This window comes from Papio anubis, chromosome 7 (assembly GCF_008728515.1).
Source record: "Papio anubis isolate 15944 chromosome 7, Panubis1.0, whole genome shotgun sequence".
In the NCBI taxonomy this organism is placed as follows: domain Eukaryota; kingdom Metazoa; phylum Chordata; class Mammalia; order Primates; family Cercopithecidae; genus Papio; species Papio anubis.
The window spans coordinates 42,902,311-42,918,292 of record NC_044982.1 but is presented as its reverse complement, the minus strand read 5'-3'; the positions used below and the strand labels follow the sequence as shown (position 1 = coordinate 42,918,292).

The following is a 15,982-nucleotide window of genomic DNA, read 5'->3' as shown; positions in this document are numbered from 1 at the left end:
CACCTGTAATCCCAGCACTTTGGGAGTCCAAGGCGGGTGGATCACCTGACATCAGGAGCTCGTTACCAGCCTGACCAACACAGTGAAATCCTGTCTCTACTAAAAATACAAAAATTAGCTGGGCCTTGTGGTGGGTGCCTGTAATCCCAGCTACTCAGGGGGATGAGGCAGGGAGAACTGCTTGAACCAGGAGGCAGAGGTTGCAGAGAGCCGAGATCACGCCACTGCAATCCAGCCTAGGTGACAGAGCGAGATTCCCTCTCAAAAAAAAAAAAAAAAAGAAGTGAAGGGAGAAATATTCAAGGAAATATATAGCTTAAAGAAAAAACAAGGCCAGGTGTTGTGGCTCACGCCTGTAATCCCAATACTTTCAGAGGCTAAGGGAGGCAGATTGCCTAAGATCAGGAGTTCCAGACCAGCCTGGCCAGCATGATGAAACCCCGTCTCTACTAAAAATACAAAATTAGCCAGGCATGGTCGCGCATGCCTATAATCCTAGCTACTTGGGAAGGCTGAGGCAGGAGAATTGCTTGAACCCAGGAGGCGGAGGTTGCAGTTAGCCAAGATCACACCATTGCACTGCAGCCTAGGCAACAAAAGCAAAACTCCATCTCAAAAAAAAAATAAATAAATAAAATTTAAAAATAAAAAAATAAATCAGCTGGACATGGTAGTGCACACTTGTTGTCCCAGCTACTTGGGAGGCTGAGGCAGGAGAATGCTTGAACCCAGGAGGCAGCGGTTGCAGTGAGCCAAGATTCCAGCCTGGAGACAGAGCAAGACTCCATCTCAAAAAAAAAAAAAAAAAAAGTTCAGGACCAGATGGATTCACAGCAGAATTCTACCAGACATTCAAAGAATTGGTACCAATCCTTTTGACACTATTCTACAAGATAACGAAGGAACTCTCCGTAATTTATTCTATGAAGCCAGTATACCAAAACCAGGAAAGGACATAACCAAAAAACAAAACTACAGACCAATATCCTTGATGAACATAGATGCTAAGATCCTTAACAAAATACTAGCTAACTGAATCCAACAACATATCAAGAAGATAATCCTCCATGATCAAGTAGGTTTCATACCAGGGATGCAGGGATGGTTTAACATACACAAGTCAATAAATGTGATACACCACATAAACAGAATTAACAACAAAAATCACATGATCATCTCAATAGAGGCAGAAAAAGCATTTGACAAAATCCAGCATCACTTTATGATTAAAACTGTCAGCAAAATCAGCATATAAGGGACATACCTTAATGTAATAAAAACCATCTATGACAAACCACAGCCAACATAATACTGAATGGGGAAAAGTTGAAAGCATTCCCTCTGAGAACTGGAACAAGACAAGGATGCCCACTCTCACCACTCCACCTCAACATAGCACTGGAAGTCCTACCCAGAGCAATCAGACAACATAAAGAAATAAAGGGCATCCAAATCAGTAAAGGAGAAGTCAAACGGTCACTGTTTGCTGAAGACATGGTCAATTACCTTGAAAACTCTAAGGACTCCTCCAGAAAGCTCCCAGAACTGATAAAAGAATTCAGCAAAACTTCTGGATACAAGATTAACGTACACAAATCAGTAGCTCTTCTATACAGTCAATAGCAACCAAGCAGAGAATCAAATCAAGAACTCAACCCCTTTCACAATAGCTGCAAAAAAACCCAAAAACAAAAAACTTAGAAATACACCTAACAGGCTGGGCTGTGGCTCAAGCCTGTAATCCCAGCACTTTGGGAGGCCAGGGCACGTGGATTACTTGAGGTCAGGAGTTCGAGACCAGCCTGGTCAACATATGAAACCCCATCTCTATCAAAAATACAAAAAATCAGCCAAGCGTGGTGGTGCACGCCTGTAGGCCCAGCTACTTGGGAGGCTCATGCAGGAGAACTGCTCAAACCCGGGAGGTGGAGGTTGCAGTGAGTCGAGATCGTGCCACTGCACTTTAGCCTGGGCAACAGAGCAAGGTTCCATCTCAAAAAAGAAAGAAGGAAAAAAAGAATATACCTAACAAAGGAGTTGAAAGACCTCTACCAGGAAAACTACAAAACACTGCTGAAAGAAATCATAGACGACACAAACAAATGGAAACACATCCCATGTTCATGGACGGGTGGAATTAGTATTGTGAAAAAGACCATGCTGTCAAAAGCAATGTATAAATTCAACGCAATCCCCATCAAAGTACCACCATCATTCTTCACAGAACTAGAAAAAACAATCCTAAAATTCATATGGAACCAAAAAGGAGCCTGCAAAGCCAAAGCATGACTAAGCAAAAAGAACAAATCTAGAGGCATCACACTAACTGATTTCAAACTATACTATAAGGCCACAGTCACCAAAACAGCATGGCACTGGTATAAAAATAGGCACACAGACCAATGGAAGAGAATAGAGAACCCAGAAACAAACCCAAATACTTACAGCCAACTGATCTTCGACAAAGCAAACAAAAACATAAAGTAGGGAAAGGACACCCTTTTCAACAAATGGTGCTGGGATAATTGGCTAGCCACATGTAGGAAAAATTAAACTGGGTCCTCATCTCTCACCTTATACAAAAATAAACTCAAGATAGATTAAGGACTTAAACCTAAGACCTGAAACTAAAAATTCTAGAAGATAACATTGGAAAAACCCTTCTAGACATTGGCTTAGGCAAGGATTTCATGACCAAGAACCCAAAAGCAAATGCAATAAAAACAAAGATAAATACCTGGGACCTAATTAAACTAAAGAGACTTTGCACAGCAAAAGGAACAGTGAGCAGAGTCAACAGACAACCCACAGAGTGGGAGAAAATCTTCACAATCTATACATCTGACAAAGGACTAATCCAGAATCTACAACGAACTCAAATCAGTAAGAAAAAACCAAGCCCATCACAATGTGGGTAGGCTAAGGACATGAAGAGACAATTCTCAAAAGAAGATACACAAATGGCCAACAAACCTATGAAAAAAATGCTCAGCATCACTAATCATCAGGGAAATGCAAATCGACACCACAAAGTGATACCACCACACTCCTGCAAGAATGGTCATAATTGAAGAATCAAAAAACAGTAGATGCTGGCATGGATACAGTAAACAGGGAACACTTCTGCATTACTGGTGGGAATGCAAACTAGTACAACCACTATGGAAACCAGTATGGAGATTCCTTAAAGAATTAAGAAGTAGAACTAACATTTGATCCAGCAATCCCACTACTGGGTATCTACCCAGAGGAAAAAAAGTCATTATTTGAAAAAGATACTTGCACACGCATGTTTATAGCAGCACAATTCACAACTGCAAAATCATGGAACCAACCCAAATGCCCATCAATCAACAAGTGGATAAAGACACTGTGGGGTGTGTGTGTGTGTATACACATGTGTGTATATATAATGGAATACTACACAGCCATAAAAAGGCATGAATTAATAGCATTTGCCATGACCTGGATGAGATTGGAGACTATTATTCTAAGTGAAGTAACTCAGGAATAGAAAACCAAACAACATATGTTCTCACTGATATGTGGGAGCTAAGCTATGAGGACACAAAGGCGTAAGAATGATACAATGGACTTTGAGGACTTGGCCAGGGGTGGGGGGTCAAGGGATTAAAAGACTACAAATATGGTGCAGTGTATACTGCTCAGGTGATAGGTACACCAAAATCTCACAAATCATCACTAAAGAACTTACTGATATAACCAAATACCACCTGTACCCCAATAACTTATGGAAAAATAATTTTTTTTTTTTAAACAGTCTCCCTCTGTTGCCCAGGCTGGAGTGCAGTGGTACGATCTCGGCTCACTGCAACCTCCACCTCCCAGGTTCAAGTGATCCTCCTGCTTCAGCCCCCCTAGTAGCTAGGACTACAGGCACGCACCATCATCCCCGGCTAACTTTTGTATTTTAAGTAGAGACAGGGTTTCGCCATGTTAGCCAGGCTGGTCTCAAACTCCTGACCTCAGGTGATCCACCTGCCTCGGCCTCCCGAAGTGCTGGGATTACAAGCGTGAGCCACCGTGCTTGGCCAAAAAATTATTTTTTTTAAAAAGTCACTGCCCCCTCCAAAAAGGAAAATTACAAGAAGCTACATTAGCTGGGCACTGTGTTGCATGCCCATAGTCCCAACTACTCAGGGGGCTTAGGTGGGAACATCACTGGAGCCCAGGAGTTTGAGTCCAGCATAGGTAACATAGTGAGACCCCCAACTCTAAAAATAAATTTAAAAGTAAAATAGTAATGAAACTACAGAATAAACAGTCTCTTCTCTAGAACAGCAATGCTTTGATATAATTCAAAACGCATCAACTATGAACATATAAAACTGAATGCAGAAGTCACAAACAATTTTAAATTATAAGATTAGAATTCAAAGAAATTTTACTCTTCTAAAGCATTAATTTAGGCTTTGTTTCCAAATATCACAGGAATATTCATTTACCTTTGTTATTAAAGATATTCCAGTGGAAGTTGGAGAAGCTCCAACCTATGGTGACTTAGGTTATTTTCACAGGAATAAAAATGTCTAACTCAGCAACCATTTACTGTGAATTTCTTTTTCTCTTATAGTCCCCATGAAACTTTACGGCATAGGATGTTTTACTCTTCTTTATACCTTCCTGTGGTAGGTTGAACATTGGCCCTCAAAGATACATAGGTCTTAATTCCTGGAACCTATGACTGTTTCATGATATGAAAAAAGGGGCTTTACAAAAGTATCTTGAGATGGAAAGAGTATCCCTGATTATCTGGGGGGTCCTTAATATAAGTGTCCTCATAAGAGAGGCAGAGGGAGATGTGACTACAGATGAGAAAGTGATATGATGATAGAGTGATGTGCTGTGTGGAAAAGAGCCACAAGCCAAGGAAGACAGGCAGCCACTACAAGCTGAAAAAGGTAAGGAAATGGATCTTCCTCTCAGAGCCTCCAGAAGGAATTGGGCCTGCAACACTTTGACTTTAGCCCAGTGAAACTGATTTCATACTTCTGACCTCCAGAACTAAAAGAGAATAAATGAGGCTGGGCATGGTGGCTCATGCCAGTAATGCCAGAACTTTGGGAGGCCAAGGTGGGAGGACTGCTTGAGCCCAGGAGTTTGAGACCAGCCTAAGCAGCATAGTGAGACCTCATCTCTACAAAAAAAAAAAAAAAAAAAGGAAGAGGTGACTCTCTTGAGTACATCTGCACTCGCCTTTCTTGAGTGTGTACTTTTCACCAAAGGGAAAAAAAAAAAGAAACAAAGGCAGAAAGAATAAATGTGTGTCATTTGAAGTCACTAAATTTGTTGTAATTTGTGACAGTAGCTATATGAACTAAATACAGCCTTCTGACAGTTTAGCAATATCTGTACATAATCTGCCCTAAAATACTGAACAGAATTAACATAAAGACCATTCCAGTTCAGATTTATCAAAATTCTCCTGTATTTTCTACCGAGTAAATGAAAAGATCTTAAATACACAGAAATCACTGAAAATGTAGTTCTTTAAAGCACATAGGGAAAAAGCAAAAAAGCAGTAGTATCTTCAGTCGTATTTGTAGTTCATAGTGTCAGTCGCAGAAAAAGTAGTCATGACTTCAGTACAAAAACACAACTCAAAAACTTCATGGGTTTGGCACAGTGGCTCGTGTGTAATCCCTGCCACTTGGGAGGCTGAGGCAGGAGGATCACTTGAGCCCAGAAGTTCGAGGCTGCAGTGAGCTAAGACCGCGCCACCGCAGTCCCGTCTGGAGAAACACCCTGCATGGATCATAATACAAAGTGAGAGAAAAGAACCCACAAAGTACTTACATGGGCTTGATTTTACTTTTGCTTTACAATAGCTACAGCAATCTAAGGTAAGAATACAAACCAGATACGTAACATAGCTGCACTCACAGGGAGTACTTTCCTGAATACTCAGCAAAAAGATAAGCGGTCCATAAATGTTTCAGAGGATTTCTCACTTAAACCGTACTTGACTGCAAGTTACTACTGTTTTACTCGGCCATAGCTTTTAGTGACTTTTTAAACAATTTCAAAAAGTAAAGTCACTACTGTTTTACTCGGCCAGGCTTTTATTGACTTTTTAAGTAATTTCAAATTACTAAAGAAAACGGCCGGGCACGGTGGCTCACGCCTATAATCCCGGCACTTTGGGAGACAAAGGCGGGTGAATCTCCTGAGGTCAGGAGCCTGACCAGAATGGTGAAACCCCGACTCTACTAAAAACACAAAAATTAGCCGGTCGTGGTGCCAAAAGCCTATAAACTCGGCTACTCGGGATGCTGAGGATGGAAAATCGCTTGAACTCGGGAGGCGGAGGTTGCAGTGAGCCGAGATCGCCCCACTGCACTCCCGCCTGCGCGACAGAGTGAAACTCCATCACGAAAAAGAAAAGAAAAGAAAGAAAAACAGGAGCAACATTTTACAAGTTATACCATCTTTTAATTTTACATCCATGGAAGCTGAAGGCTGCATTTTGGCAGAGACAAGCTAAAGAAAACACAAGAATGAGTAACGTCTAACACTGCTTCTTCCCGTGAAAATGAGAACACTCACAGTACCTACCTCTTTAGATAGCCATGTGGTTTAAACGATATAATAAACCAGTTGCTGGTATCCTACCAAATCCCATACTACGGGACGTCTCTTCCCAAGAGAAAATCTGCTTTCTGGCCTACGAAAGGATTATACTAAACTCAGACGGTGGTGGAGAGAGTATCCACCGAGAGTGAAGAGCAGGAGGAAACACGTCTTTCCCTGAAAATGAACAAGGGCGTTTGGCTTTTTTACTGAAAAATGCCCCAGAGGAAGTGCTGGGAACGGCAACGGCAACAGCAGCCTCACCCGCAGAAGGTTCTTTGGCCAGGGCCAGCAGGTTTGACCCGGTGACTCCCACTGCGAGGCGAGACCTCCAACACGTGCACACTCCGACCAGACCTCCCACGTCCCTCCTAGCTCCTGCGATAGATGTCCAGCGACTTTAGCTTTCTAGACTCAACCACGGAGTCGCCGCTCGTCGAGAGGGCTGCCCATCCCGGGGACCCAGCCCAGCCTGGCCCAGCAAAATGTACCTCAGGTGCCAGCCCTCAACCTGTACCGGAGAAAACGCAGGCTGCGCGGCGGCTTAGGGCGGTGAACTGGAACCCCGCCTCGACCTCTCTGATTGGGTAATGCGCACAAGAAAATCAAGAGGATTGGTCGGCTGCAGAGAGGCGGGCCGTAACGCGACGCGAAAGCTGTGGGGCATAGAGGCCCGGGGAATTCTTGCTAGCTTCCGATTGGATGAGAGCAGAACAGCTGCCCCTTCGTAGACCCAGCGTACGTACAACTCTCACACCACCACGCCATACATTTCGTTAGCGGAAGTGTCATGGCCCCATTGGTGGGATGCGTGGCCAATAAAGGGCAAGAATAAGGCGGTTTCCGCCTTTCCCCTGGTCGACTACGTTTATCCGCTGGTACTGATGTACGTCAGTTTTAGCATTTAGACGTTCGAGTTTCCACCGAGCCAGAGTTGGGTAGAGAGTTATTAAGGTCACTAGGAGACTAATGCGGGGAGAAATAATTTAGTAGTTAGACTTAGGCCCTGAAACTGCCACTCATGTTCAGAAAGTCTACGTAATACCTTAGTGTTCGCACGCCAAGAAACCAGCCCTTCTGGCCGGGCTGAATGTGGTTTAGGAATTTTCTGGCTGTCACTGGGTGAAAAAGCTATCAGTTTGAAGGTAGCTCCGCCTCGACTCTAGGGAACTCTGGGATTTGTAGTCCGGAACTTTCGCGTCCTGTCGCTTTAAATGTGGTTGTTACTAGAGTTCTTCCATATTGTTAATAACACCCGTTGACATTTATTGTGGTTTTGTTGTGTTCCGTTGGACTTTTTATCCTTTGGTTTATCAGCAGCATTAAAGACAACATTTAAGAAGTGTGTAAACACTGCATGTATGTTCGTAAACAATAAATGTTAGTGTTTCCAACAGTTTACTGCTATGCCCGGCTCTATGCTGTTTGTTCCTGATTACTAAGTAGATACTAAAATTATTTATTTCTAAAACTTTTGCTGTTACAACAAAACAGTCAGATTTTCATATTAGTGTCCATTTACGATTATTTGAACCCTACATTTAGGGATTATGTGTACTGCGATGGCATGGGTAGCAGCTGCTTACACGAGTCAAGTGTTGATATGACATGAAGCAGAACTGGCCGCTGTCTTCACAGGAAAATAGGGCTATGCTTAAAATGACCACCATCAGGAGGAATACACATTGTATGTTATTAAAGATTGTATTATAATGTCTATTATCAGCCTTTATTAAAACAGTTTAGGGCAGGCTTTTCCTGACTCGATAGAATCCTGAACTCTTCTGTGAGCTAATTTAGCAGTATTTCATGTTTGTGTCTAGCAAAAGTAAAACCATTAATAAATACAAAAAACTTCCTGAGTAGACTTTTTGCTTTCGAAAAGTTTTAGTATTTTTTTCCTACTTTACATGTAATACAAACTTAAAGTAGAGACGAGGTTTCACCGTGTTAGCCAGGATGGTCTCAAACTCCTGAGCTTGTGATTCACCTGCCTCATCCTCCCAAAGTGCTGGGATTACAGGCGTGAGCCACCGCACCTGGCCATGTCATCAATTTTGTTTCATAGTCAAACTATGAACTGAATTCCTTCCCAAAGTTAGCTTGGCCTACGTGCAGGAATGAACAAGGACAGCTTAAAGGTTAGAAGCAAGATGGAATCGGTTAGGTCTGATTTCTTTCACTATCATAATTTCCTCAGGTATAATTTCATCAGTTGTAATTTTGCACAGATTGTTTCAACACCCAGGGGTAACTATTTAAAGACATTTTATTCTGTCCAGGTGTGGAGGCTCACGCCTATGATCTCAGCACTTTGGGAGGCTAGGTACGTGGATCACTTGAGGCCAGGAGTTCTGAGACCAGCCTGACCAACATGGTAAAACCCCGTCTCTACTAAAAATACAAACATTAGCCGGGCATGGTGGCACACGCCTGTAATCCCAGCTACGCGGGCAGCTGAGGCAGAAGAATCCACTTGAACCACGGAGGTGGAGGTTGTAGTGAGTCAAGATCGCACCACTGCACTCCAGCCTGGGCAACAGAGCGAGGCTCTGTCATAGTGATCTACATAAACACGTGTGTATATATATATATATCATGTATATATATGTATATATATCGTATATATATGATAAACACATTTTATTCTTTTTTTCCCTGTAGTTGCCAGACTAGCTGATAAATTACCTAAAATGTTAAAGTTGCGGAGTAGGACCCTCACCCATTATCTTCATGTTCCTGGAATTTGTGATACAAAGAACAGTGTATCGCCAATCAATAGCTTATGTTATTTTAATGAACCAATATAGGAACTGCCCCACTTTTTAAAACCCACCTGAATATATGATGCTAATCAGAGCATATATTCAAGGCAACTTTAATCTGTGTCTCCCAGGTTGCAGTCCTCAAATTTGACCTAAATAAACTCTACTTATATTAATTTTTACCTCAATTCCTTTAGTTTGACAGTCTTATATTTGTGGGAGTGGGTCAGTATAAGCATACAAGATGTACAAGCTAATCCTATTTTCCCCTCTTTTTATTTTTTTTTTGTTTGTTTGTTGTTGTGGCAGGGTCTTGCTCCATAGCTCAGGCTGGAATGCAGTGGTGCAATCTTGGCTCACTAAACCCCCTCTGATAAAATACATTTAACAGGAATAGCCCTAACCTCACACTCCATTCCAGCCTGGCTCTCTCCCTCTCAAACTCCATTCCAGCCTGGCTCTCTAACTTTCTGCCTCATTCCGCTGGCTAGTCCTTAAGACCCTGACCTAATAATACTCTCTTTTTGAAGTCTCTGGCTCCAATCCTAAGCACCATATTCCTTTGCCCAAATCTGGAATCCCAGGGCCTCTTGAAGGTTTCCCAGTACATGTAAGGCCCACTCCTAGGCATGCATGCATGCCTCTACTATGTAAGGAGTACTTCTGGAAGCCACCAGCTCTAGAGTTTCTGAAAACGTCAACAAGACTGCCTTTGAAACCAGAGGGTGGGTGGTGGTGAGAACATCCTGTGAAGGGTGCCAGCTGGTTTATACCAGTCAGTGTGCCAAACTGCTCCTCTAAAGATAAGAGGTGGTGCTGTTTTCATTCCTCCAGTTTTAAGATGCACTTTACTATTATTACCCTTTTTAGTTTAGAAAGATAAAAGTTGACGAAGAGGCAGGGCTAGCACTGAAACCGATAATTATGTTAATCAAAAATCCCACCCACCTCTAGAAAACCTTTTCACAGAGCTGCTGAAAGTGGTAAATTGATTGGTTTAAGCTGTATGTTCTCTTCATGCCACTTTCCTTTTTTCTTTTTTTTTTTCTCTTCCCACCACTTTCAAGCTAAAAGAGTGAACAGATAGTAAAATAGCTACACTAAATGGAGTTAAGAGGAGAAAAAAAGGACAGACTATCTGACAAACCAGTGTCTGGGTCTTCTAGTTAAGAATTAGAGGCCAGGTGCGGCGGCTCACTCCTGTAATTCCAGCACTTTAGGAGGCTGAGGCAGGTGGATCACCTGAGGTCAGGAGTCCAAGGCCAGCCTGACCAACATGGTGAAACCCCGTCTGTACTAAAAATACAAAAATTAGCCGGGCGTGGTGGTGGGTGCCTGTAATCCTAGCTACTTGGGAGGCTGAGGCAGGAGAATCTCTTGAACCCTGAAGGCAGAGGTTGCAGTGAGCCAAGATTGTGTCATTGCACTCCAGCCTGGCAACAAGAGACAGACTCTGTCTCAAAAACAAAACAAAACAAGACAAATAAACAAAACATAAGAATTAGGACCATACTTTTATTTTATTTTATTACTTTTTAGACAGGAATCACTCAGACTGCATTCTTTCTCTCTTACTCTCCTGCAGGAAGAGAATGATCATGAATGGCAAATGCCAGGTGCAGTGAAGCAAGAAAAGCTGGCTTCAGGGTCAGAAGAGAATGCTGTGCCTCTTCCTCATAGTTTCCGGTGCCCTGCATGTTCAGAGAAACTTCTCTAGTAATGAATGAACTGTAGAAATGATCCTTGAAAATATGGTCTTGATACTTTATTTTTGTGGCGATTTTTTTTTTTTTTTTTTTTTTTTTGAGATGGAATTTTGCTCTTGTTGCCCAGGCTGGAGTGCAATGGCACGATCTCCACTCACCGTAACCTCCGCCTCCCGGGTTCAAGCAATTCTTCTGCCTCAGCCTCCCAAGTAGCTGGGATTACAGGCATGTGCCACCCCACCCGGCTAATGTTGTATTTTTAGTAGAGACAGGGTTTCTCCATTTTGGTCAGGCTGGTCTTGAACTCCCTACCTCAGGTGATCTGCCCGCCTTGGCCTCCCAAAGTTCTGGGATTACAGGGGTGAGCCACCGCACCCGGCCAGGACCAAGAGGAGCAGCTTGGGATCCTTATACTGTGAAAACACGTTCACATCTTTCTTAATTAAGATTTTATGCTGGGCGAGGTGGCTCATGCCTTTAATCCCAACACTTTGAGAGGCCAAGGTGGGCAGATCACTTGAGGTTAGGAGTTCAAGATCAGCCTGGCCAACATGGTGAAACCCCGTCACTACTAAAAATACAACAATTAGCTGGGCATGGTGGTACATGCCTGTAGTCCCAGCCACTCAGGACGCTGAGGCACGAGAATCCCTTGAACCCAGGAGGCAGAGATTGCAGTGAGCCGAAATTGTGCCACCGCACCCCCGCCCAGGCGACAGAGCAAGACTCCGTCTCAGACAAAAAAAAAAGATTTTAAAATACCTATTTGCCAGTTCATATGTAGTTGATTTGGAGCATGTGCTACAAGATTGGTTCTAAATATACATAAACTAAGAGCTGAGAAAGTTATTGCTAAGCTAAATTCAACCAGTTATACTTTCTTTTCTTCTGCTCTCTCCTTGCACCTATATTATTCTAATTCTATTTGTCAGGCTGCTTACTTTTACAATCTTTTTTAGTATAGAAAAGGTAGAAAAAAGGTAGAAAAAAATGATATCATGAACACTTTTCTTTAATTAAAAAAAATTTTTTTAAATAGAGACGAGGTCTCACTATGTTGCTCAGGTTGGTCTCAAACTCCTGAGCTCAAGCGATCCTCCCTCTTTGGCCTCCCAAAGTGGTGGGATTACAGATATGAGCCATCATAGCAGGCCCAAAGCAGATGTTTCAATAAGCACTATTACTCAAAGCCAGATATGTGATTTTGAACAAGTTACTTTATTTTCCTCAAAACTCCAAATTACTCAAGTGATAATTCCTGTTCAGGGATTTTATGAAGATTAAGTAACAATAAAAATAAGCACAAAATAAACAAAAAAATAGCACAGTGTAGGCATTCAGGAATTGTTAGTTGAAGTTCCAACCCTTCCTCTATGTATACCCCTTACTTTGTGCGATTACAGGAAGGATGACAAAAAAGGATATGGTGGGGTTTTTTTTGTTTTTTTTTTTTTTTGAGACGGAGTTTCACTCTTGTTGCCCAGACTGGAGTGCAATGGTGAGATCTCGGCTCACTGCAACCTCCGCCTCCCAGGTTCAAGTGATTCTCCTACCTCAGCCTCCCAAGTAGCTGGGATTACAGGTGCATGCCACCATGCCCAGCTAATTTTTGTATTTTTAGTAGAGACGGGGTTTCATCATATTGGTCAGACTGGTCTCGAACTCCTGACCTCAGGTGATCCACCTGCCTCAGCCTTCCAAAGTGCTGGGATTACAGGAATGAGCCACCACATCTGACCTTTGTTGTTTTTTTGAGATGGAGTCTCCCTTTGTTGCCCAGGCTGGAGTGCAGTGGCACAATCTTAGCTCACTGCAACCTCCGCCTCCCAGGTTCAAGTGATTCTCCTACCTCAGCCTCCTGAGTAGCTGGCATTACAGGTGCCTGCCACCTTGCCCAGCTAATTTTTGTATTTTTAATAGAGAGGGGGTTTCACCGTGTTGGCCAGGCTGGTCTCGTACTCCTGACCTCAAGTGATCCACCCACCTCAGCCTCCCAAAGTGCTGGGATTACAGGCATGAGCCACTGCGCCCAGCCCAAAAAAGTATATGTTTGCTGAGGCCTTTAATTGTTGAAAATGATCCTTGGAAAAAAGAAAAATTAATGACAGGACTAGGAATGTACACCAGCCAGGAAGTAGAATTAAGAAAGTTTAAATGCAATGGATGAAAACTATAGGCAGGCCGGGCACAGTGGCTCACGCCTGTAATCATAACACTTAGGATGGCCAAGGCCAATGGATCACTTGAGCTCAGGAGTTTGAGACCAGCCCGGGCAACATAGTGAAACCCCATCTCTACAGAAAAATACAAAAATTAACAGGGCGTGGTGGCTCATGCCTGTATTCCTAGCTACTTGGGGGATGAGGCAGGAGGATTGCTTGAGCCCAGGAGGCAGAGGTTGTAGTGAGCCCAGATCGCTCCACTGCACTCCAGCCTGGGTGACAGAGTCAGATCCTGTCTCAAAACAAAAAAGAAGAAAATTAGAGGCGAAGAAAATTATAGGCAAAGAAATGTAAATTTATTTAATACTTAAAAGAGAGTTATTGTGAAGTTGATATGAATTTATGTGAAATAAGACTGCCAGTGCCAGGCACGGTGGCTCACACCTGTAATCCCAGCGCTTTGGGAGGCTGAGGCGGGAGGATCACCTCCGGTCAGGAGTTTGAGACCAGCCTGGCCAACATGGTGAAACCTCATCTCTACTAAAAATACAAAAATAAGCTGGGTGTGGTGGTGCACCTGTAATGTCAACTACTCAGGAGGCTGAGGCAGAAGAATTGCTTGAAACTGGGTGGTAGAGGTTGCAGAAGATTGTGCCACTACACTCCATCCTGGGTGACAGAGCAAAACTCCATCTCAAAAAAAAAAAAAAAAAAAAAAAAAAAAGACTACCAGACTAATGTGGTGTTTTTAGGATTTTTTCTTTTTTCTTTTTTTTTTTTTGAGATGGCCTGGCTTCTTCTTTTTTATCATATGATCTCTAACTGATGTATGTGACACAGTAATACAAAACTATCTGAGCTATAAAAGAAATGTGAAAGGCTTCTGTTTTATTTTGTAGGCCTTCTGGAACTTTGCCTCAGACTCAGATACCAATGAGTCCTAATCATACCAATATCCCTACTCATTGCCTGCTTGTTTTTGGATTTACATATTTGACTCTCTCATCTTATATCCTAGAAAAGTATTTAGTAAGAGTTGGATCTGGCCAGGTGGGGTGGCTAATGCCTGTAATCCTAGCACTTTGGGAGGCTGAGGCGAGTGGGTCTCCTAAGGACAGGAGTTGGAAAGCAGCCTGGCCAACATGGTGAAACCCCGTCTCTACTAAAAATACAAAGATTAGCTGGGTGTGGTGGCGGGCGCCTATAATCCCAGCTACTCGGGAGGCTGAGGCAGGAGAATCGCTTGAACCCTGGGGGCGGAGGTTGCCATGAGCCAAGATTGTGCCACTTCCCTCCAGCCTGGGTGAAAGAGCAAAACAACAAAAGAAAAAAAGAGTTGGATTTAATTTTCTAAGCATTAGGTTAAATTTGTTACGCTAGATAACATGATATCCTAAGATAAGCCAAGCATTTTAAAGATGGATCTGATGATTGCCAGGAATGTATTATCTATGCAGTAATGATAACGCATTGAAACAAAGCCATGTTTTCTCCCATTTTTAAAAACATGTTTTGATGATGAAGGATATAAAATACAGAGTCACAGTGAAAGCCTGCAGCTTGAGTGCATTTGTAATCAGATGATTACAGATGATTGCTATGAGGCTAATGAAGTGAAATTTACTCCTAGGTTTGAGTAGATGATAAAAGGAACATTAAGTAGATTATAGTCTCAATCATGAATATATTCATCTAATTAACATTTTCCTACCTTTGAATTTAAATATCAAAATTGATACATGAGAGTTGATTTGTAATACAAAATTTACTACTTTTGATAGTCATTTCTCGCCTAAGCTTGCAGTGTGTAATAATTTTTTTCCCACAAATCTTTTCCTACATTTAAAAAAATATAAAAAACTTGGCCAGGCGTGGTGGCTCTCGCCTGTAATCACAGCACTTTGGGAGGCCGAGGTGGACGAATCACCTGAGGTCAGGAGTTCGAGACTGGCCTGGCCAACATGGCTAAACCCCATCTGTATTAAAAATACAAAAATTAGCCAGGCGCGGTGCCGCACACCTGTAGTACTAGCTACTCAGAAGGCTGAGGCAGGAGAATCGCTTGAACCTGGGAGGTGGAGGCTGCAGTGAGCCAAGATCGTGCCACTGCACTCCAGCCTGGGCAACAGGGCGAGACCCCGTCTTAAGAAAAAAAAAAAAAACTAACTTATTTGGGTTGGGCGCAGCGGCTCGCGCCTGTAATCCCAGCATATTGGAAGGCCCTGGTGGGCAGATCACTTGAGGTCAGGAGTTCAAGACTATCCTCGACAAAATGGTGAAACCCAGACTCAACAAAAAATACAAAAAACTAGCTGGGTGCGGTGGCGCTTGCCTGTAGTCCCAGCTACTGGGGAAGCTGAGGCATGATCGCTTGAGCCTGGGAGCGGAGGCTGCAGTGAGCAGATTGCAAGATTACACCACTGCACTCCAGCCTGGGCAACAGAGTGAAACTCTGTCTCTAAAACAAACAAACAAAAAAACCTTATTTGACTACTTCTTAAAGCAAAATGTGCAGTGAAAAGAAAACTGTTTCTTTCAAAAAACAAAATCATAAATATATACCTAAGTATAAGTGGGATAAATTATATCCTTTGTCCTCAGCCCCTGCGAGAATGCTCAGGGCAGAAGATAAATCTCCCTCTTTCCCCATACAGATGCCTTAACTACCTATTTGATCAGCTAAGATAAGGAAAAGCAAGGATTGGGTCCTTGAGCATTAGATGATAGCCCTGCAGGTAGAAGACTCTGTAACATGAAA

At 42.8% G+C, this 15,982-nt stretch overlaps 1 protein-coding gene and 1 non-coding gene across 11 annotated transcripts in view; both read right to left on the bottom strand.

The window, feature by feature from the left end:
- The window catches only part of WDR89 (WD repeat domain 89), a 67,278-nt gene extending 60,061 nt beyond the window's left edge, over window positions 1-7,217 (bottom strand). For 2 of the 10 annotated variants that reach the window (XM_009211715.4, XM_017961236.3), the window contains exon 1: window positions 7,083-7,217. The gene's annotated coding sequence lies outside the window, so the exon portion shown is untranslated. Of the gene's footprint in view, window positions 1-6,576; window positions 6,769-6,855; window positions 6,970-7,082 lie in introns of those variants that run through there. The other 8 variants (XM_017961237.3, XM_017961238.3, XM_017961230.3 and 5 more) reach the window with 6 other exon arrangements.
- Window positions 7,218-10,901: 3,684 nt separating this feature from the next.
- On the bottom strand, window positions 10,902-11,115 carry LOC116276293. Its single transcript, XR_004185710.1, has one exon. It is a non-coding gene; the product is annotated as a small nucleolar RNA U3 (small nucleolar RNA).
- Between the last annotated feature and the right edge of the window lie 4,867 nt (window positions 11,116-15,982).